Source organism: Artemia sp. Qi Xiang Cuo, chromosome 3 (assembly GCF_049724085.1).
Source record: "Artemia sp. Qi Xiang Cuo chromosome 3, ASM4972408v1, whole genome shotgun sequence".
Taxonomy (NCBI): Eukaryota; Metazoa; Arthropoda; class Branchiopoda; order Anostraca; family Artemiidae; genus Artemia; species Artemia sp. Qi Xiang Cuo.
In genome coordinates, this window is record NC_142796.1 from 69,928,297 (window position 1) to 69,952,638 (window position 24,342).

Genomic DNA, 24,342 nt, shown 5'->3' on the forward strand with positions numbered 1-24,342 from the left:
TAAAAGGTACTTCAATGCTATCGTACCATAGTGAATTGTTGGGGAGCTCCACATGTGCTTCCTCTCCTTCTCCAACTGACGAGCAGGGGGGAGATGGTGAGTATGGAACCAATGCAATCTATAAATTAAAAAATAGCTTATTTTCAAAGTGTTCAAATCATCCCTACTGCTTTTAAAATTTGGATTACTATTGCTTAATAACATTTGGTCAATTCAACTGAAAGTTCCAACTTAATGACAATCAAAGATATGACATAGAAGGCGACAATTTGTTCGTTTATTTTCAAAGTGTACAAATTTTTTTTTTTTTCGGCGCTTCCCCCGGCGCTTCCCTAACCTTGCCCCACAGCGCTTCCCGGACCCATCGTGGCGCTTCTTGGGCCCACAGCGCTTCCCCCGGCCTTCCCTTGGCGCTTCTCTGACCCACAGCGCATCCCTGTGGCGCTTCCCTGACCCGTGGCGCTTCTTGGACCCACATCGCTTCCCCGGTGCTTCCCACGTCGCTTCCCCGGCCCCACCATATGCATCCCTGCCCCCCCCCCCTTTACACAATACCCGTCAAAAGTTGAAATATTCGCTTAGACTGCATAAGTCCAAGTTTCTCTCTAATTCCGTTCTACAGGTTCGGTGAACTCTTCATTAGCTCACAATTATTGTAAGCCGCCACGCGAGTGTTCCAATTTCCAGGATTGAACTTCAAAATGTCGGAAACCGTTAGCTTGATTCCCCCTCGCTAAAATCAATGCAATGGTTTGTAAGCTATTTTCAGTGCAAATTAGAACGTCAATATGTACAAAAGATAAAAGGAATAATCTCTCTTAAAACTATGTGAAGAATAGCATTCACGGAGTTTCAAAGGTACCTAAAAATATTTGCTTATGAGATGGCGGCGAAGAGATATGGGGAATGCATTGAAAATAGTAAAGATTAGAAAAAATAGCATTTTGAGTTTCAAAGGCGGTGATTATTAATTGAAATTAGCTAAAAATATTATTATGAGAAAGCGAAGATGTCTACAATGGAAAATTGGAAAGATTAGAAAAAGAGCGGTTTCTTTGACATGCAAAAAATTACATTATATTTAGATATCTCCGAGGGAGGGGGGAGGCAGAGAAATTTAAAACAATGGGTGTGGAATTATAGAGAAAATAACATTTTTTTAATATCTCTGAGACAAACTTTTACAGTGTTGAAAAATAGTGAAAAAGAAAAGACTAAAAAACATTGGAAGAAATAGAAAGGTAGGAAAAATGTTTACATTTGCATATCCCGGCTGCACTTGGGCATCCGAAGGACCAGGTAGTGCATGCTGGAGGGCCACTTCCTGACCTTGCATAAGTGGGGCAGCTCTTGAAGGCCCAGGCAACGTATGATGGAAGCTGGACGGGGCGGCGGCATTACATTCTTGTACAGATGATTGCACTTGTTTTGGAGTCGAGCCAGCGTACTTAATAATGGATGGTCTTGTCTCGTCCACTCTCGCTTTCTTAGCGGGCGGCGGCGCCATACATTCTTCATAATTTGCTTTAAAAGAAGAGAAAAATTAGTATCAAAATAATTTGTCCCCTTTTCACAGAAAGAAAGTTAGTACCCTCATCCATATAATTTTGTTTAGAAAAGAATTTATCACTAAGAAAGTCCCCCTAGCCGATAATTTTGTCTAGAAAGCATTTATCGCAAAGAAGCCCCCTCCCCCTAAACCCAAAAGCAAAAGCAAAAAGTAAAATTTACGAGAAATATAGTTGGCTCAGAAATACAACGTTTTTATTGCACAACATGTGAAAAAATAAATCTTGACAAACAGTAGTCTGTAGTCTTAGGATAGAAATCAATGTTTATATATTTACCATTTAAATATTCCAGTCTATAGGCTTTAAATAAGATAAAAAGATTGTTAACACATAGCTTATAGGCCTATAATTTGCGATCATAGGTAAAATGCTATTCAATTTACGCATAATACAGCAATGTATCTTTTTCTTAAACCCACTCCCCTTACTTTTCACGCGAAGAAAGAGTTTTTTTTCACCTTACAATGGAGGTGTTAGACTTGAGGCATTGTCAAACCCCCCCCCACCTTTCACCAATGTACTAAAAATATTTTTAGGCATTAATTTTTGAAATAACTCATTTACATGCTTACCTACCACATTGAATTAAGCAAAGCCTGTAACCACACAATGTTAATTAACAATAATCTCTCTTTTCACAAGAAACTTTTTTTTTTAATTCGATGGGAAAAACTATTTTTCTCAGAGAAACCTTTTGGTTAAGCCGCTATCCAAATTCTTGTATATTTACCAAAGCCGGATGTATTTTAAAGGGGTGTCAGTAATTATCGGATATTTAAATCGTTGCGAGAAATCTGTAAGTCAATCCATAGCGGACAGTATATTAAGGGAATGACAGAAAGTTGACAGTTGCTTTTAGATAAGATACGGAATTTATCAAAAACAGAATTAAGGTCGTAAACAGAGGGGGAAGGAAGGATGGGGTTTACGTAACGAAAAAAGAGCGTATTTTATGCTTTTTATCGAGTATAAACATCATATAGTGGCGCTTGTATAGGGGGGGGGGGGGGTTTAACCAAAAATATTAGTGGTTTACAACGGAAAAAAATTTTAATTCTAAAATCAAAAATTAAAAAAGAAATTACAATGATAATTGTGGCTGCCAAGGCTTCAAGTTCATCAATAATTTCATGTGTTCTATCCATTTTGTTCTGGAACTTTCTGATAATTTAATCACAGTGCATGCCCATTATATACGAAATCTCAAGGGTTATTTTTTTTGTACGGGGTAAATAATTTTTACCCAGTCCTCTTTTGGGCTTATATGGAGTTTTTAACCGACTCTCTGATTGGCGGAGAAGGATGCATGTACTTCCGGTTTCCTATTCCAGGACACCTTCAGATGCACCCCTCACATACACTTGTCCAAAACAACAATAATAAATAAATCCCTCAGGCCTAAAGATTAATGAAGCCATGTTTGTTTCTTAATTCCCCCCTCGTGAATCAATAATTCCCCCTAGCGATTATGTAAATCAATTTCTCAGGTTAAGCTAGCCAAACAACAAAGAAACCATAATGTTTCTTAATTCCCCCTTTGTGAATCAATAATTTCCCCTAGCGATTATGTAAATCCAAGTGAGAAAATTCCTGTTTTTTCATTCTCAGTTATAAAACAATAAAACAGACATTAATTGCTGTTTAAATACATAATTTTTACAAAGTTCATTTTTTTTCATTCTCACTGACAAAAAACATTAAACATCCATGAAAAACATCAAATAAATCGACCAACACACATAACCATCCAAGAAAACATCCAAAACTGTGACAAAATTCCTGTTTTTTCATTCTCATTGACAAAAACCATAAACCACGTGGGTCTATGCCCATATATGGTGTTAAAAAAGTTGTAGGTGGCAGCAGGGTGTTCTCGTGGGGCTCAATAAGGCCATTCTACTCACTTGTAGTCTTAAGTTCTTTGGGTATTGTATACCAAGATCTTTTTTTCCCTGCACACAGGTGGAGAAGTATGTTTAAACTTGAAGCATTTAAAGTAATTTCACTAATGCCTCATTCACAGTGAGATTTTACTAGTACTTGAGATTTACAGCTAATTTAAGCTAATCATAATTTTTCAGCCAATCTGAAAACTAGGAAAAATCCAATTAGTTCAACTTAGTGCTAGCTAAATCTCGGCAGTCGTAAAATCTCATTGTGAACGGGCCTTAACAGAGTCTTTTTATCAATTTTTTTATTTTAATACTTGGGGCAGTGAAGTTGATTCAAAATAGTGGGAAAACCTAAGCCCAACAATTGCATATATTAAATCTGAAGTCTAAACAGTGTTTTCTCCCATTAGCTCTTTTCTTTTTTAGTCTAAATAAACAAAAATAAGTATAAACATTCTTCTTTGAAGATTTAAATTCTTTTGTTATATAATCTATAGAATTATTGCTTAATTCTCAATAGGATCTGACTTAGATTAACTAGTTGGAGCGTCAAGGAAATGGGGCATTGTATAATTTAAGTTTATTTTTCAATAATCTTTCTTCTTTTTCGGAAGAATGAACCTTGGATGACACTCCCTCCCCCTTCTAAAAAAAATTGGTCAGTTATCTTCTAATAAGTGTCGAAGTGTCCATTATTAGTTGGAATAAAGATAATTAAGTTGAAAGAAATTTTAAACAAAGCTAAAAGGGATCTAAAAGGATTAGAATATAATAGGGCTCAAGGTGCTGATAGGGTAGTAAATGAATTTTTTAATTAATGGTGACTCTGAGGTTAGAAATAATTTAATGAAGATTATGAATATGATTTTTAAAAAAAGGGAAGTAGCAAATGATTTTAGGAAAACCTTAATTTAGCCAATTTACAAGAAAGGGGATAAAAGTGAGTGTGGTAATTATCGAGCCATTAGTCTGGTCTCTTTAGGTAGCAAATTACTTAGTAATATGATACTTTTTAGACTGAGACATGCTGCTGACAAATTTTTAAGAGAAGAACAGTGCGGTCTTAGAAAAGATAAAGAATCTTTCGATCAGATTTTCACTCTTAAGATAGTAATTGAGAGGTGCCTGAGTTATCAAACACCTTTGTTCCTTAGTTTTATAGATTATGAGCAAGCGTTCGGTTCTGTTGATAGAAGAGCTTTAGCAAAGGTTTTATGCTTGTATGGTCTACTAGACAAATACATTAAAGGGATTAGTGCTATGTCCGAGGATAACACTGCTGTGGTTAAGGTTGGAAATAAAATTAGCAGCTGGTTTTGTTTTAAATCAGGAGTTAAGCAGGGTTGTGTTCTATCCCCTTTATATGGGTTATTTTGATGGACTTTGCATTAAGGAGCACAGGAAAGGCAATGGGAGACCACGGAATCAAATGAGGAGGAAAAAGTCTCCTGGACTTAGATTATGCTGATGATTTAAACATCCTAGAGGAAAGTGTGAGCAAAATGAATGAACTTTTAGGGGTTTTACGAGTTCAGGGTGCTAGAATAAGTTTGAAAATTAATGTTAAGAAGACTAAGTGACTAAGGATAGTAATAAGTGAAGATGAAAAGGTGACGTTAGGTAATGAAAATATTAATCAAGTGGGAAGCTTCACTTACCTTGGTAGTATTATTAGTAAAGATGGTGGGAACAGTAAAGATGTTAAAAGTAGAATAGCCAAGGCTCAGGGTGTTTTGTCGCAGTTAAAAAAAGTTTGGAAGAATAGAAAGATAAGTCTGCAAACCAAGATTAGAATAGTAGAAGCTACAGTGATGACAGTAGTTAAATATGGCTCTGAAGCATGGGCGCTTCGAAAAGTGGATCAAGATTTGCTTGATGTTTTCCAGAGAAATTGCTTACGGATTGTTCTGGGTACACTGATGATTGACCCTATTTGAAACAAGATAGGCTGTACGAAAAATGTGGTACAATACTGCTCTCCAGGGCTGTAAAGAAAGAAAGGTTGAGATGTCTAGGGCACGTTTTGTGAATAAAGGATGACAGATTGCCGAAGATTGTTCTTTTCGGCCAACCGTCCAAAACTGAACGGAAAGCAGGCCGTCTTCGTCTGGGGTGGGAGGACGTCATAAAGAAAGATTTAAAGGAAATGGGAACTTCGTGAGAGGGTGTAAAAAGGGAGGCTTTGAATGGATTGGGATGGAGGAGGAGCGGGCATAGATGTGTTGGCCTCAGGTGGCTTAGTGCTGCAGTGAGTTGTTAGTAGTAGTAGTAACATTCTTAGACCACACTGGCTATACATGAAAAATGAAACTCAGAGAGGAGAGAAAGTTACAAAATGAAAAATAAAATCAAAAAGGGTGAAAAAACGAGGATTTTGTCAGCCAGTGGAGAATCATGAAGATGACAAAATATAAGCAAATATTTCGACAAGGACTTCCGCCAAGTCGTCCTCAGTGCTAAACAAAAAAGAAAAAAAACACGAAAATCTAACCTTTCGAAGTCAAGGTTTCGGACCCTTTTATCGATTTGAACACAAAAAGAAATTAAGGTGTTATCTCTAAGGTAACTTTTGCGCAACAATACCGTGCAATGACGAGCTCGACTGGATGGCTAAACGCACTAAACCCTGATTTGACACAAAAAATAGTTCACAGTCGTTATAAAACTCATCAAGCTGGTGAATAGAAAAAGGGAAACGACAATTTTTTGTAAAACTGATCTGACGGTAACTCAAGCTTAAATCAGGCTATTTCGACGATTCTTAAACTGTCTAAATAATACTTTCTTTTACTACTACTACTAGTGACAAATGAAACTCAGAGAGGAGAGAAAGTTACAAAATGAAAAATAATAAAACAGAGTGAAAAACTAGATTTTGTCAGCCAAGTGGAGAATCATGAAGATGACAAATATAAGCAAATAGTCGAGCTCGTCGTTGCCGTCATTGTTAGCAACAAAAAGAAAAAAAAACACGAAAATCTAACCTTTCGAAGGTTAGATTCTGTTTCGAAGGTTAGATTAACCGTTGTTCTGTCTTTGTAGGGTAAACTTCGAAAGGTTAGATTTTCGTGTTTTTTTTCTTTTTTGTTTAGCACTGAGGACGACTTGGCGGAGGTCCTTGTCGAAATATTTGCTTATATTTTGTCATTTTCATGATTCGCCACTGGCTGACGAAATCCTCGTTTTTTCACCCTTTTTCATTTTATTTTTCATTTTGTAACTTTCTCTCCTCTCTGAGTTTCATTTGTCATGTATAGCCAGTGTGGTCTAAGAATGTTACTACTACTACTAACAACTCACCGCAGCACCAAGCCACCTGAGGCCAACACAGCTATGCCCGCTCCTCCTCCACCCCATTCAATTCAAAGCCTCCCTTTTTACACCCTCTCACGAAGTTTCCATTTCCTTTAAAACTTTCTTTATGACGTCGTCCTCCCACCCCAGACGAAGACGGCCTGCTTTCCGTTCAGTTTTGGACGGTTGGCCGAAAAGAACAGTCTTCGGCAATCTGTCATCCTTCATCCGCACAACGTGCCCTAGCCATCTCAACCTTTCTTTCATTATAGCCCTAGAGAGCGGTATTGTACCACATTTTTCGTATAGCCTATTGTTTGAAATAGGGTCAGTCAGCCGGGTACCCAGAACAATCCTTAAGCAATTTTTCTGGAAAACATCAAGCAAATCTTGATCCACTTTTCGAAGCGCCCATGCTTCAGAGCCATATTTAACTACTGTCATCAATGTAGCTTCTACTATTCTAATCTTGGTTTGCAGACTTATCTACCTATTCTTCCAAACTTTTTTTAATTGCGAAAAAACACCCTGAGCCTTGGCTATTCTACTTTTAACATCTTCACTGCTCCCACCATCTTTACTAATAATACTACCAAGGTAAGTGAAGCTTCCCACTTGATTAATATTTTCATTACCCAACGTCACCTTTTCATCTTCACTTATTACTATCCTTAGTCACTTAGTCTTCTTAACATTAATTTTCAAACTTATTCTAGCACCCTGAACTCGTAAAACCCCTAAAAGTTCATTCATTTTGCTCACACTTTCCTCTAGGATGTTTAAATCATCAGCGTAATCTAAGTCCAGGAGACTTTATCCTCCCCATTTGATTCCCTGGTTTCCCATTGCCTTTCCTGTCCCCCTTAAGGCGAAGTCCTTCAAAATAATCCACACAAAGGGAGATAGAACACAACCCTGCTTAACTCCTGATTTAATATAAAACCAGCTGCTAATTTTATTTCCAACCTTAACCACAGCAGTGTTATCCTCGGACATAGCACTAATCCCTTTAATGTATTTGTCTAGTAGACCATACAAGCATGAAACCTTTGCTAAAGCTCTTTTATCAACAGAACCGAACGCTTGCTCATAATCTATAGAACTGAGCACCAAAGGTGTTTGACAACCCAGGCACTTCTCAATTATTATCTTAAGAGTGAAAATTTGGTCGAAGGATCCTCTATCTTTTCTAAAACCGCACTGTTCTTTTCTTAAAACTTTGTCTGCGGCATGTCTCAGTCTAAAAAGTATCATATTACTAAGTAATTTGCTACCTACAGAGACCAGACTAATGGCTTGATAATTACCACACTCACTTTTATCACCTTTCTTATAAAGTGGCTTAATTAATGTTTTCCTAAAATCATTTGGTACTTCCTTTTTTTTCAAAAATCATATTCATAATCTTCAGTAACTTATTTCTAACCTCAGAGTCACCATTAATTAAAAAATTCATTTACTACCCTATCAGCACCTTGAGCCCTATTATATTCTAATCCTTTTAGATCCCTTTTAGCTTTGTTTAAAATTTCTTTCAACTTAATTATCTTTATTCCAACTAATAATGGACACTTCGACACTTATTAGAAGATAACTGACCAATTTTTTTTAGAAGGGGGGAGGGGAGTGTCATCCAAGGTTCATTCTTCCGAAAAAGAAGAAAGATTATTGAAAAATAAACTTAAATTATACAATGCCCCATTTCCTTGACGCTCCAACTAGTTAATCTAAGTCAGATCCTATTGAGAATTAAGCAATAATTCTATAGATTATATAACAAAAGAATTTAAATCTTCAAAGAAGAATGTTTATACTTATTTTTGTTCATTTAGACTAAAAAAGAAAAGAGCTAATGGGAGAAAACACTGTTTAGACTTCAGATTTAATATATGCAATTGTTGGGCTTAGGCTTTCCCACTATTTTGAATCAACTTCACTGCCCCAAGTATTAAAATAAAAAAATTGATAAAAAGACTCTGTTAAGGCCCGTTCACAATGAGATTTTACGACTGCCGAGATTTAGCTAGCACTAAGTTGAACTAATTGGATTTTTCCTAGTTTTCAGATTGGCTGAAAAATTATGATTAGCTTAAATTAGCTGTAAATCTCAAGTACTAGTAAAATCTCACTGTGAATGAGGCATTAGTGAAATTACTTTAAATGCTTCAAGTTTAAACATACTTCTCCACCTGTGTGCAGGGAAAAAAAGATCTTGGTATACAATACCCAAAGAACTTAAGACTACAAGTGAGTAGAATGGCCTTATTGAGCCCCACGAGAACACCCTGCTGCCACCTACAACTTTTTTTAACATCATATATGGGCATAGAACCACGTGGTTTATCGTTTTTGTCAATGAGAATGAAAAAAAAGGAATTTTGTCACATTTTTGAATGTTTTTTTGGATGGTTATGTGTGTTGGTCGATTTATTTGATGTTTTTCATGGATGTTTAATGGTTTTTGTCAGTGAGAATGAAAAAACAGTAACTTTGTCACACTTATGGATGTCAAAAGCAATTCATGTCTGTTTTATGGTTTTCTCACTGAGAATGAAAAAACAGGAATTTTCTCACTTGGATTTACATAATCGCTAGGGGAAATTATTGATTCACAAAGGGGGAATTAAGAAACATTATGGTTTCTTTGTTGTTTGGCTAGCTTAACCTGAGAAATTGATTTACATAATCGCTAGGGGGAATTACTGATTCACGAAGGGGGGAATTAAGAAACAAACATGGCTTCATTAATCTTTAGGCCTGAGGGATTTATTTATTATTGTTGTTTTGGACAAGTGCATGCTAGGGATGAATGTCAAGGTGTCCTGGAATAGGAAACCGGAAGTACATGCATCCTTCTCAGCCAATCAGAGAGTCGGAAATATCCGCCTTCTCAGCCCAACAGAGGGCTGGCTACATATGATTTACCCGGTACATTACAAATCGCCCATTGAGATTTCGTATATAATGGATATGCACCAAGATTTAATTATAAGAAGTTTACAGAACAAAATGGATGGAACACCTGAAATTATTGATGAACTTGAAGCCTTGACAGCCATAATTAGAAATGTCCGTTCTGTTTTAATTTTTATTTTCAAAATTAAATTGTTTTCCGTGGTTACCCTCTCCTATATTCGGGTAAACCCCCCCCCCTATACAAACGCCCCTATATGATGTTTATACCCGATAAAAAGTGTAAAATATACTCTTTTTTCATTACGTAAGCCCCATCCTTATTTCCCCCTCTGTTTACGATCATAATTCTGTTTTTGATAAATTCCGTATCTTATCTAAAAGCAACTTTCAACTTTCTGTCAATCCCTTAATATACTGTCCGCTATGGCTTGACTTACAGATTTCTCGCAACGATTTAAATAGCTGATAATTACTGACACCCCTTTAAAGTACATCCGGCTTTGGTAAATATACAAGAATTTGGATAGCGGCTTAACCAAAAGGTTTCTCTGAGAAAAATAGTTTTTCCCATCGAATTAAAAAAAAACAGTTTCGCGTGAAAAGATAGATTATTGTTAATTAACATTGTGTGGTTACAGGCTTTGCTTAATTCAATGTGGTATGGAAGCATGGAAATGTGTTATTTCCAAAATTATGGCCTAAAAATATTTTTAGGACCTTGGTGAAAGGTGGGGGGGGGGGCTTGACAAGGCCTCAATTCTAAAACCTCCATTGTAAGGTGAAAAAAAAGTTTTTATTCGCGTGAAAAGTAAGGGGAGTGGGTTTAAGAAAAAGATACATTGCTGTATTATGCATAAATTGAATAGCATTTTTACCTATGATCGCAAATTTTAGGCATATACGCTATGTGTTAACAATCTTTTTATCTTATTTAAAGCCTATAGACTGGAATATTTAAATGGTAAATATATAAACATTGATTTCTATCCTAAGACTACAGACTACTGTTTGTCAAGATTTATTTTTTCACATGTTGTGCAATAAAAACGTTGTATTTCTGAGCCAACTATATTTCTCGTAAATTTTACTTTTTGCTTTTGCTTTTGGGTTTAGGGGGAGGGGGCTTCTTTGCGATAAATGCTTTCTAGACAAAATTTCGGCTAGGGGGACTTTCTTAGTGATAAATTCTTTTCTAAACAAAATTATATGGATGAGGGTACTAACTTTCTTTCTGTGAAAAGGGGACAAATTATTTTCATACTAATTTTTCTCTTCTTTTTAAAGCAAATTATGAAGAATGTATGGCGCCGCCGCCCGCTAAGAAAGCGAGAGTGGACGAGACAAGACCATCCATTATTAAGTACGCTGGCTCGACCCCAAAACAAGTGCAATCATCTGTACAAGAATGTAACGCCGCCGCCCCGTCCACCTTCCATCATACGTTGCCTGGGCCTTCAAGAGCTGCCCCACTTATGCAAGGTCAGGAAGTGGCCCTCCAGCATGCACTACCTGGTCCTTCGGATGCCCAAGTGCAGCCGGGATATGCAAATGTAAGCATTTTCCCTACCTTTCTATTTCTTCCAATGTTTTTTAGTCTTTTCTTTTTCACTATTTTTCAACACTGTAAAAGTTTGTCTCAGAGATATTAAAAAATTTTTATTTTCTCTATAATCCCAAACCCATTGTTTTAAATTTCTCTGCCCCTCCCCCCTCCCTCGGAGATATTTAAATATAATGTAAATTTTTGCATGTCAAAGAAATCGCTCTTTTTCTAATCTTTCCAATTTTCCATTGTAGACATCTTCGCTTTCTCATAAGAATATTTTTAGCTAATTTCAATTAATAATCACCACCTTTGAAACTCAAAATGCTATTTTTTCTAAACTTTACTATTTTAAATGTATTCCTCCATATCTCTTCGCCGCCATCTCATAAGCAAATATTTTTAGGTACCTTTGAAACTCCGTGAATGCTATTCTTCACATAGTTTTAAGAGAGATTATTCCTTTTATCTATTGTACATATTGACGTTCTAATTTGCACTGAAAATAGCTTACAAACCATTGCATTGATTTTAGCGAGGGGGAATCAAGCTAACGGTTTCCGACATTTTGAAGTTCAATCCTGGAAATTGGAACACTCGCGCGGCGGCTTACAATAATTGTGAGCTAATGAGGAGTTCACCGAACCTGTAGAACGGAATTAGAGAGAAACTTGGACTTATGTAGTCTAAGCGAATTTTACAACTTTGGACGGGCATTGTGTAATGGGGGGCCGGGTGGCATGTGGGGGGGCGGGGGAAGCGCTGTGGGAAGCGCCGGGGGAAGCGCTGTGGGCCCAAGAAGCGCCACGGGTCAGGGACGCGCCACAGGGTTGCGCTGTGGGTCAGGGAAGCGCCAGGGGAAGCGCCGGGGGAAGCGCTGTGGACCCAAGAAGCGCCACGATGGGGCCGAGAAGCGCTGTAGGGCAAGTTTAGGGAGGCGCGTGGGTGCGCCTAAAAAAAAAAAAAAAAAAAATTTTAACACTTTTAAAATAAAAGACAAAATTTTCACCTTCTATTTCATATCTTAGATTGTCTTTAAGTTGGAACTTTAACTTGAATTAACCATATGTTATTAAGCAATAGTAATTCAAATTTTAAAAACAGTAGGGCTGATTTGAACACTTTGAAAATAAGCTATTTTTTCATTTATAGATTGCATTGGTTCCATACTCTCCATCTCCCCCCTGCTCGTCAGTTGGAGAAGGAGAAGAGGATGCACATGTGGAGCTCCCCAACAATTCACAATGGTACGATAGCATTGAAGTACCTTTTAATATTGACGAGTTTTTAGATGATTTTCTTTTTATTTTAGATAGTAGCGCATTTGCAGAGTTATAATTGTGCCCAAATACCTGTAAATTTTTATACGTTTTTCCCGGGGATTTACCAGGGACCCTTCAAACCTTATTACCCAACCCGACTCCACTTCAAACAACTGATGTGGAGCATCCGTCAGATTTTGTTCAACAGGTTGGGGGAGGGGTAACGAACCCCGCGGGGGAGGGGGGTACAACTCTCCCAGACTTTCAGCTGTCCAACAGAATTTTAAATAATATAGTTGTTTTCACTGCAATGTTTGGTGATCCCTTTAATACACTAATGGGGGGAAAATTTGTTTATGATCCTATAGAGATTGTGCATGCATATGTAGATAAAATTTGTGTACTTCTGGAGAATCAAATTCAACTGTGGGGAGGTAGGGATTCAATCAAGGTTTCCATTTTATAAAGGTTTTCTATTTGAATGAGGGAAAAAGTGAAGTTGATTATCATTATGTACATTCCAAGATGAGTGTGGTTTATTCGGATTTGTAAAATTTTGAGGGTGTTCTCTTGGAGTGGGTAGATCAGGTTATATCTCATCTTGAGAACTAGAACGAAAATGGGAGTGGATCTTTAGTTCTTTTTGTTGAAAATTTAAGTGTAAAATATGTAAATTTAAGAAAGAATTTCTTGTCAGAGGGGAGGCAGGGTCTGAGGGGTCAGTAGTTTTAAATTAAAATCCAGATCAAGTAGGCTGTCGTGTTGTCCAGAAGATCTATTTTGAAACAGATCAAAAATGTTTCAGATATGCTTTCCTCATATCAGCCTTTCAGCCTCTAGCAGATGACGCCACCAAGAAGAATTTAGATCCAAAAAACTATGAGAAAATTGTAAGTAAGTAACAAACTCTTTCCTGAATACATTACTTTGATAAACAATACTGAAATTTCATTCAGGAAATTATGAAGAAATTGTAAGTAACTAACAAACTCTATCCTGAATTTGCCTCATGGATATGCAATCCAGAAATTTCATTCAAGATATTATGAAAAATTTTAATTGAGTAACAAACTCTTTCTTGAATTCAGCTCATGGATACACAATACGGAAATTTCATTAAGAAAATTATTAAAAAATTGTAAGTATCAAACTTTTCCTTGAATTCACCTCTTGGATACACAATAGAGACATTTGATTCAAGAAATTGTGAAAAAATTGAAAGTAAGTAACAAGCTCTTTCTTGAATTCACCTTTTGGATACAAAATACAGAAATTTTATTAAAGAAATTATGGAAAATTGTAAGTAAGTAACAAACTCTTTCTTGAATTCGTCTCTTGGACACAAAATACAGACATTTCATTCGAGAAATTATGAAAAATTGTAATTAAATAACAAACTCTTTCTTTTATTCACCTCTTGTATGCACAACACGGAAACTTCATTCATGAAATTAAGAAAAAAAAGTTGTAAGTAAGTAACAAACTCTTTCTTGAATTCACCACTTGGATACGCAATACCGAAATTTCATTCAAGAAATTATGAAAAAATTGTAAGTAACTAAGAAAATCTTTCCTGAATTCACCTCTTGGATATACAATTCCGAAATTTCATTCACAAAATTATCAAAAAATTGTAAATAAGTAACAAACTCTTTCTTGAATTCGTCTCTTGGACACAAAATACAGACATTTCATTCGAGAAATTATGAAATATTGTAATTAAATAACAAACTCTTTCTTTTATTCACCTCTTGTATGCACAACACGGAAACTTCATTCATGAAATTAGGAAAAAAAAGTTGTAAGTAAGTAACAAACTCTTTCTTGAGTTCACCACTTGGATACGCAATACCGAAATTTCATTCAAGAAATTATGAAAAAATTGTAAGTAACTAAAAAACTTTTTCCTGAATTCACCTCATGGATATACAATTCCGAAATTTCATTCACAAAATTATCAAAAAATTGTAATTAAGTAACAAACTCTTTCTGGACTTCGCCTCATGTATGCACAATGCAGAGATTTCTTTCGAGAAATTATGAAAAATTGTAAGTAAATAACAAAATATTTCTTGAATTCACCTCTTGGATACAAAATACAGATATTTTACTCAAGAAATCATGAAAAAAATGTAAGTAAGTAACCAACTGTTTCTTGAATTCACCTCTTGGATACACAATACAGAAATTTCAACCAAGAAACTATGAACAAATTTTAAGTAAGAAAAAAACTCTTTCCTGAATTCACCTTTTGGATGCACAATACAGATATTTCATTCGAGAAATTATGAAAAAACTGTAAATAAGTAACAAACTTTTTATTGAATTCACCTCTTGAATACAAAATTTAGAAACTTTATTCAGGGAATTATGAAAAAAACTGTAAGTAAGTAACAAACTCTTTCTTGAATTCACGTCTTGGATCACCAATACCGAAATGTCATTCATGAAATGATGAAAAAAAATTGTAAGTAAGTTACAAACTCTTTCTTGAATTCATCTCTTGGATACAAAATGCAGAAATTTCATTCAAGAAATTCTGAAAAATTGTATGTAAGTAACAAACTCTTTTGAATTCACCTCTTGGATACACAATACCGAAATTTCATTCAAGAAATTATGAAAAATTCTAAGTAAGTAATAAAATTTTTCTTGATTTCGCCTATGGGATGCACAATACCAAAATTTCATTCATGAAATTATGAAAAAAATTGTAAGTAATTAACAAACTCTTTCTCGAATTCACCTCTTGGATACACAATGCAGAAATTTAATTCTAGGAATCATGAAAAATTGTAAATAAGAAACAAACTCATTCTTGAACTCACCTCTTGGATACACAATGGAGAAATTTCATTCAAGAAATCATGAAAAATTGTAAGTAAGTAACAAACTCTTTATTGAATTCACCTCTTGGATACACAATACGGAAATTTCATTCAAAAAATTATGAAAAAATTATAAGTAAGTAACAAACTCTTTCTTGAATACACAATATATAACAAACTCTTGGATACACAATACAGAAATTTCATTCAAGAAATTATGAAAAATTGTAAGTAAGTAACAAACTCTTTCTTGAATTCACTTCTTGGATACATAATACAGAAATTTCATTCAAGAAATTATGAAAAAATTGTAAATAAGAAACAAGCTCTTACTTGAATTCACCCCTTGGATAAACAATACAGAAATTTAATTCAAGAAATAACGAAAAATTGTAAGAAATTAACCAACTGTTTCTTGAATTCACCTCTTGGACAAACAATAATGAAATTTCATTCGAGAAATTATGAAAAAATTGTAAGTAAGTAACAAACTCGTTTTTGAATTTGCCTCTTGGATACACAATACAGACATTTCATTTGAGAAATTATGAAAAATTGTAAGTAAGTAACAAACTCTTTTTTGAATTCACCTCTTGAATGCACGATATAGAAACTTTATACAAGGAATTATGAGTAACAAACTCTAGTAACAAACTCTTTCTAGAATTCACCTCTTGGACAGACAATAAAGACATTTCATTTGAGAAATTATGAAAAAATTGTAAGTAAGTAACCAACTGTTTCTTGAATTCTCCACTTGGATACAAAATACAGAAATTTCAATAAAGAAACTATGAAAAAAATTGTAAGTAAGTAAGAAACTCTTTCTTGAAATCAGCTCTTGCATGCACAATACGGAGATTTCATTCGAGAAATTATGAAAAAATTGTAAGTAAGTAACAAACTCTTTCTTGAATTCCCCTCTTGGATACACAATACAGAAATTTCATTAAAGAAACCATGAAAAATTGTAAGTAAGTAACAAACTCTTTTTGAATTCATCTCTTGGATACACACTACAGAAATTTCAATCAAGAAACTATGAAAAAATTGTAAGTAAGTAACGAACTCTTTCTTGAATTTACCTCTTGAATTCACAATACAGAAATTTCATTCGAAAAATTCTGGAAAAATTGTAAGTAAGTAACAAACTCTTTCGTGAATTCACCTCTTGGACAAACGATGCAAATATTTCATTCAAGAAACCATGAAAATTGTAAGTAAGTAACAAACTCTTTTTTAATTCACCTTTTGGATACACAATACAGAAATTTCATTCAAGAAATTATGAAAATATTGTAAGTAAGTAACAACTCTTTCTTGAATTCACCTCTCGGATACACAATTAGGTAATTTAATTCAAGAAATTATGAAAAATTGTAAGTAAGTAACAAACTCTTTCTTGAATTCAACTGTTGGATACACAATACAGAAATTTCATTCAAGAATTTATGAAACATTGTAAGTGAGTAACCAATTTTTTCTTGAATTCACCTCATGGATACACAATACAGAAATTTCATTCAAGAAATTTTGAAAAAAATTGTGAGTAAGAAACAAACTATTTCCTGATTTCAACTCTTGGATAAACAATACAGAAATTTCATTCAAGAAATTATGAAAAATTGTAAGTAAGTAACAAACTCTTTCTTGAATTCACCTCTCGTATACACAATACAGAAATTTCGAAAAAATTAGTTTTAGGAGGAATATTAAGAAAAGAACATGCAACAAATTGATAAAATAGTCTTCATTACCTTCATTACCTACAATAGTCTTCATTATAAAATAAACTTCATTACCACTATTATCAATATACGACCTCAGTCAATATCTATTGACCGTATACCACTCTTGGTATGAGCCGTGGGAATCACAGCAGTCCTCTTACTTTTGTCTCTACCCGTACTGGCAGGGGCTATTACCATGTTGTTGACTGATCGTAATTTAAATATTTCTTTCTTTCATACCGCAGGTGGTGGGGATCTTCTCCCTTGTCAGCACCTATTTCGTGTCTTTGGTCACTCTGGAGCACATAGTTTTATATTAACTGGTGTTGGTCTGGTCTCTCATAGTATTAGTCAAGTAAGAGGGGAAAAATAATCGGTTTGTAATTTAAGTATAATGTATGATCTGCTTGCTCTCGAGATTATTGGTTTTGTTGTCTGAGCCCACCATATATTTACTGTCGGTGACGTGGATCCTCGAGCCTATTTTACTGCTGTGACTATACTTAGTGCAATCCCTACTGGAATTAAGATTTTTAGATGGATCGGAACTCTTCACGGGACACGACTTACTATAACCCCATCTATGTTATGAGCCCTAGGGTTTGTCTTCTTATTTACTGTGGGGGGTCTTACTGGGGTTGTCCTTTCGAATTCTAGAATTGATATCATACTCCATGATACTTACTACGTTGTTTCTCACTTCCACTACGTCTTATCGATAGGAGCTGTATTTGATATTATAGGGGGATTTGTACATTGATTCCCTCTTATACCTGGATTAAGAATGAATCAGTTCCTTCTTAAGGTGCACTTTTTTATTATATTTTTAGGGGTAAACTTAACCTTTTTCCCACAACATTTTTTAGGTCTCGCAGGCATACCGCGCCGCTATGCAGATTATCCTGACACATATGCCTCATGGAATGTAGTTTCTTCGTTAGGAAGAATTATATCTATAATTGCCACACTTATATTTATTTTTTGCATCTGGGAAGCTATGGTTACCAAACGAATTAATCTTTTTTCACTAAACTTAAGATCGAGTGTAGAGTGAAATCATCCCCACCCACCTGCTGACCACTCTTACGAAAGAATTACTATAATTTCTACATTTTAAAGTGGCAGAAACGCATATGCGTTGGATTTAAGCTCCAAAGATGGGGGGACCCCTTTAAAAATGTCTCAATGGTTCCAACTGGGTCTGCAAAATGGAAATTCATCTCTCATAGAACAACTTATTTTTTTTCATGATCATGCCCTCTTGGTAGTAATTCTTATCACTTCACTTGTTGGATTTTTCCTAGCCGCATTATTTTCCAATAAGTTTCTTCATCGTTATCTCCTTGACGGACAGGCAATCGAAACAGTGGGAACTGTTATCACTGCCGTTCTTCTAGTAGCTATTGCACTCCCTCTATTTGCCTTCTTTACCTAATTGATGAAATTCATAACCCCGCCCTAACAATTAAAGTAACGGGACACCAATGGTACTGATCTTATGAGTACTCTGATTTTGATGATGTTCAATTTGACTCTTACATAATCCACTTGAATGAGCTCTCTTCTGGTATATATCGTCTAATTGATGTGGATAATAGCCTCCCTGTTACCTATAATCAAGCTATTCATATGATGATTACCTCAGATGATGTCCTTCACTCATGGGCCGTACCATCCCTAGGTATTAAAATGGATGCAGTCCCGGGACGACTTAATCAATCCAAACTCTTAGTAAATATACCCGGGGTATTTTACGGACAATGTTGTGAGATTTGTGGCTCTGGACATAGTTTTATACCTATCGTGATTGAGGCTCTTAGAGAAAGAGATTTCCTGATATGTATTGCATTAAATATTTCATAGTGGTTAATTTAATGTATCGTGATACTCTTAATCGGGATTCTTTTACTGACAAACTTGGTAGAGTGATAGGGATATGGGTGATACCGCTAATTGTGTAAAAGTTAATAGGAACGTTTCAGTATTGTCTTCATCAGAGAGTACCACTTCCTTTACTTATAATATTTTTTGTCTCCCTACTCCTCCTATGAATTCTTATAACTATGATCTTTTCCCTCTATCAGCCACAAACGATATTTACTAATAAGACGATATTGAATCAAGTTGTTTATCCGAATTGAAAATGATAACGAATCTGTTCTCAGTATTTGATCCGACTTCCTCTTTTTTATCTAATTGATTGAGAATACTCATCCCACTTTTATTTATAACAGTGGCTTTTTGATTACTCCCCTCACGAGCTCAATTTTTGTCTAAAAAAATTTTAGACATACTAAACCGGGAGATGTCCCTGCTGATAGGAACAGCTAGAATCGAAGCTCACATCCTAGTAATTGATCTTGTTTTATTTATTATATTTAATAATTTTGTAGGCTGGTTTCCGTATATTTTTACTGCTACCAGACATTTAGCAGTTACCTTAAGATTAACGGTACCCCTGTGGGCCTCTTTTGTTATTTACGCTTGGGCTAAGCAAATTTTAAGTGCTTTGGCCCACCTCGTCCCCCTAGGGACACCGACACCCCTCATACCCTTTATGGTGCTGATTGAAATTATTAGAAACCTTATTCGGCCTATCACTCTCTCGGTGCGACTCGCAGCCAACATAATCGCCAGTTACCTCCTTTTAACTCTTATAGGAAACCAAGGCACTAGAGAAAATGTTGCTATCACTATAGCCGGGCTATTCGCGCAAGTTATTCTTTTAATCCTATAATTCTCTTTCGCGATCATCCAGTCCTCTTTTCTTATGACTCTAATAGCTTTAGATTCCATAGAATAATGAATCGGTTAAATAACACCGCTCAGTTAGTTAATTTAAGACACTGGACTGTGGACACAAGCATAGGGGTTGTTTTAATGACCTCAAAACTTGTCAAGTGATTTCACTCTTTTGACAGAATCGTATTTATCACGGGATTAATTACAGTTATAATCGTCTCTTATCATTGATAACGTGATGTCTCACGAGAAGCTACTTTCCAAGGAATACATTCAAATAAAGTTGGCTTCGGCCTACGATGGGGAATGATCCTCTTTATCATTTCTGAGGTTTTATTTTTTGTATCCTTCTTTTGAGCATTTTTTCATAGAAGTTTGTCACCGGATATTGAAGTTGGAGCCCTATGGCCACCAATCGGGGTAGAAAGATTTAACCCATTTCAAGTACCTCTTACTTAATACAAGAATTCTTTTAGCTTCAGGAGTCACGGTAACTTGAGCCCACCATGCACTTATAGAGAACAATTTTGATCAATGTCTTCAAGGGCTTTTGCTCACTTTTCTTCTAGGGGTTTATTTTTCACTCCTTCAAGGGTTAGAGTATATAGAAGCCTCTTTTACTATTGCGGATAGAATATATGAATCTACATTTTTTCTAGCGACAGGCTTTCATGGCCTTCATGTACTTATTGGTTTCTTTATATTACTATTTTTCTTATCGTTTGCGCAATGCGTCACGCTAAGTGCTACTTCTCCCCTCAACATCATTTCGGGTTTGAAGCTGCGGCTTTATACTGACACTTTGTAGACATTTTTTTATTGTTCCTCTATCTCTCTAGTTACTGATGGGGGGAATAGAATCTTTCTAATATATATATTATACTTGACTTCCAATCAATAGAACATGCTAGTGAAAGATAAATATTTTAGTTTGATAGACAATTTTAATTATTTTTTTTGTTATGTTTGTCATAGGGGTCCAAGTAAATAAAAAAACCTCCTTTGATCGTAAAAAGAGCTCTCCTTCTGAATGCGGATTTGATCCGTTAAATTCTTCTCGCGCTCCCTTTTCCATTTGATTCTTCGTAATTACCTTAGTTTTTCTTATTTTTGATGTAGAGATTACCCTTCTTCTGCCTGTAGTATTTCTAAATGTCTCAATTATAGGAACCTATTTAGTTGTTTTCTTTTCTTTTGTCCTCACCATCGGACTGCTCTATGAATGGAAAGAAGGAGCCCTTAGATGAATTAAGTAGGTGATGGTCCTATGAAACTTCCCTATAAGGAGAATAGTTTAGGTAGAACATTGGGTTTGTATCCTAAAAGAGGATATTCCTTCTCTCAGAGTAAGAATTGATATATCAAATTTAGTTTCGACCTGAATTTAGGCTCATTGGCCCTCACTCTTTAGCAGAAGCTAATGAATAGCGCTTCATTGTTACTGAAGAGTGAGGGATAACCCCTGCTAAGAGGCAGGAAGAAGGAAGGGAGCTGCTAACTCTCCGACCGGGTAGTTGAATTCTACTCGTTGCCTATTTATGTAGTATAAATAATACAATACATTTTCAATGTATAGATAGAAACATGTCTTTTAATATTTCCAGGAATGACCCACCCCAACATCTTTAGTGTTGTGCTCTTACTAAGCTATGGAAATAGATAAGTAGTAAAGACAGCAAAGAACCTAAAATTATTGCCTTATATGGAGAGGATGACAAGAATGAAAATAGAGATGACCCCCACAATCTATTCTCATAAACTAGGGATGGACCTATTTCTTCTACCCACCCCTGGTCCCCCTTATAAAGAAGAAGTTCCCCCACACGCAAGGGGGTTGAACTGGCATATCCTGTAATGACTGGCAAAAAAAATATACTCCCTAGACAGTGTCTTAAATTAAAACTATATAATTTAATAAAGTGAGGTAATGTAACCCCCACCCCTACGAAAGATAAAAGTATAATTTTTTAAAATCCTCCTAAAATAGGTCTTATATACCCTAAAAAACCTCAGTAAAACAAATAGCCCCCTATAACGGCCCCCCACGACAGAATAAAGAGAGGGCCAAGAAAATCCCCCTCTTCATCTCTATACTGACAGCTCCGATGATAATTATATGAACAAAGACATATTAGAGCAATTTAAGATTAATAAACTTTTGTCAAAAGACATAAAGTTAGCATGAGGATACTGGGAATAATTATGAATGATTCTTCTGAAGATTCAATGATTAAGTCCTTTGAGAAAAAGCCCGATAAGAACGGAAATCCTATTAATCTTAAAGAGCATACCAAAATAATATGACTTGTATACGGAAGTATCTTAGAAGTCCCCCCTATATGACTCATGTCCTGTACGCCTAATGAATGAAGTACTACCACAGAACATAAAAAAAGAAGGGCCTTGAAAATTGCGTGAGCAAATAAATGGAAATAGTAGAATAATGTTAACCCCAACCCTAGAGAAAATATCATCACCCCTAATTGACTCAGCGTAGATAATGCGATTACTCGTTTTAAATCATTCTCCCCAAATGCAGCCAGTCCCGAAAAAATGAAGTCACAGCTCCTGCGAGATTAAGCAGGACACATCCTCCTCTCTCAAACGAAGGTGATAGACGGATTATTAAATAAATTCCAGCGGTTACTAACGTAGATGAATGGACCAACGAGGAGATGGGTGTAGGGGCTGCCATGGCTGCAGGTAGTCATGCAGAAAAAGGGAGCTGGGCTCTCTTGGTAAAAGAAGAAACAATAAAGAAAACTATGGTTGATGACAAAAAGTATCTCAAAAATGTATAATCCCAACTTTTTGAATAAAATATTAACCCCAATGATCATAAAATTAATACATCTCCTACCCAGTTTGTTAGAACTGTGATTATTCCTCTAGAAGAGGAAGCATAATTTTTGTAAAATATAATTAAAAGGTAAGAAGTAATACCGAGCCCATCCCAACCTAGTATTAATCTCAATCCGTCCGATGAAACAATTAGCAAAATCATGTATAAAATGAACCCTTACAATATATGTATGAAACGACCTATAAAAACCTCCTCGTTCATATAATAAGAAGAGTAAATTACTACTTGGTAAGAAATAAGGAGCACTAAAAAAATAAATGATATACCCAATCAGTCTGAACACACTTGGTAATCTAAATACAATAGAGATATCTTTAATAAATAGACCTCATCTAATGTAAATAATACAAATGAACAACACATAGCCACCGCTCTAATAATTAATAAAATATAGCCTAATACACAGTATAACAATACTGTCAGAAGTGCTCTCCTTTAGCTCCACAAACTAAAGTTTTTTTAAACTATAACAGTAAAGATAAATCATTCCCAATAAGGGAATGAAGTGCTGATTAAATATTCTCTTAAACTATAATCTAATCAGCTAGAAATATAAAGACTCTCTCCATGGCTGTTAATAGATTAATGGTAAATGCAATATAAATATGAGATAAAAAATAAAGTACCAGAAAGGCCACAATAAATCGATATAAACTAAAAATGCCAATATAGAAATATGTTTCGGAAAAAAAATTAGCCGACGGGGGGAGTCCCATGTTGAAGAATCTAAGACCGAGTCACCAAAAACATAAATACGGGAAAAGTGAAATTGTTCTACGAGTCAACAAGAAACTGCGACTTCAAATGCGCGTATAAAATACATAACTCAAATAAAATAACCCAGAAGAACAAATCCCCGTGAGAGACTATTATTAAAATTGATCTAATAATAAGGTAATAACCAGGTGATAATATAGCTAAAATAACAAATGACATGTGAGCTACAGAGGAATAGGCAATTAAAGATTTAACATCAGGTTGTCGGAGACAAATTAAACAGCTATAAATTCCCCCTAACATGCAAATTCTTATTACTATGGTTTCCCTGTATATATTTAATCCTTGAACTAAGTCAAGACCATAACCACCTAATTTCAAAAGGATAGCAGCTAGCACCATAGAGCCAGTAACAGGTGCCTCCACATGAGCCCTGGAAAGTCAAATGTGAGTGAAATAAATAGGAAGCTTAACCAAGAATGGCAAAATTACTAGTAAAAAAATTGTACTGTCTCTAAAGTCACCCCAGACTTGCAAAATAGATGATGAATAAATGCTTGTGTGAGTAACAATTACAAAGAGAAGGGGTAGAGAGGAAAGAAGTGTATAAAACAGAAAATAGTAAGAAGCAGGAAGCCGTTCCGGTTGGTAACCTCAACCGAGAATCAAGCAGGAAGCCGTTCCGGTTGATAGACTCAACCGAGAATTAAAATAGCTGTAGGAATTAAAGAACATTAAAAAAAACGTAAAACCCGATAAATGACTGAGTAGTGAAAGTCAGCCATAAGAGAATGAAGAGGCTTAATAAAATAGCTCTATAAATTAGAGGCCAATTTGGCTTGAGTCTAATGACTATCAAAAAGAACACCCCTGAACTCAACGTCAGAAGGATAATTCCCCACCCTAAATGAAATTCCAATATCAATCTATATGTGAATGTTAAATATGCTAAAATTGTCAGAGCTCAATTGATGGGTTTTCCTT

General features: G+C 35.3%; 1 protein-coding gene across 1 annotated transcript in view; it reads left to right on the top strand.

Annotated features, from left to right (window-relative positions):
- The window catches only part of LOC148954476 (uncharacterized), a 641,124-nt gene that overhangs the window by 402,095 nt on the left and 214,687 nt on the right, over nucleotides 1–24,342 (top strand). The gene's annotated exons all lie outside the window — the stretch shown is intronic.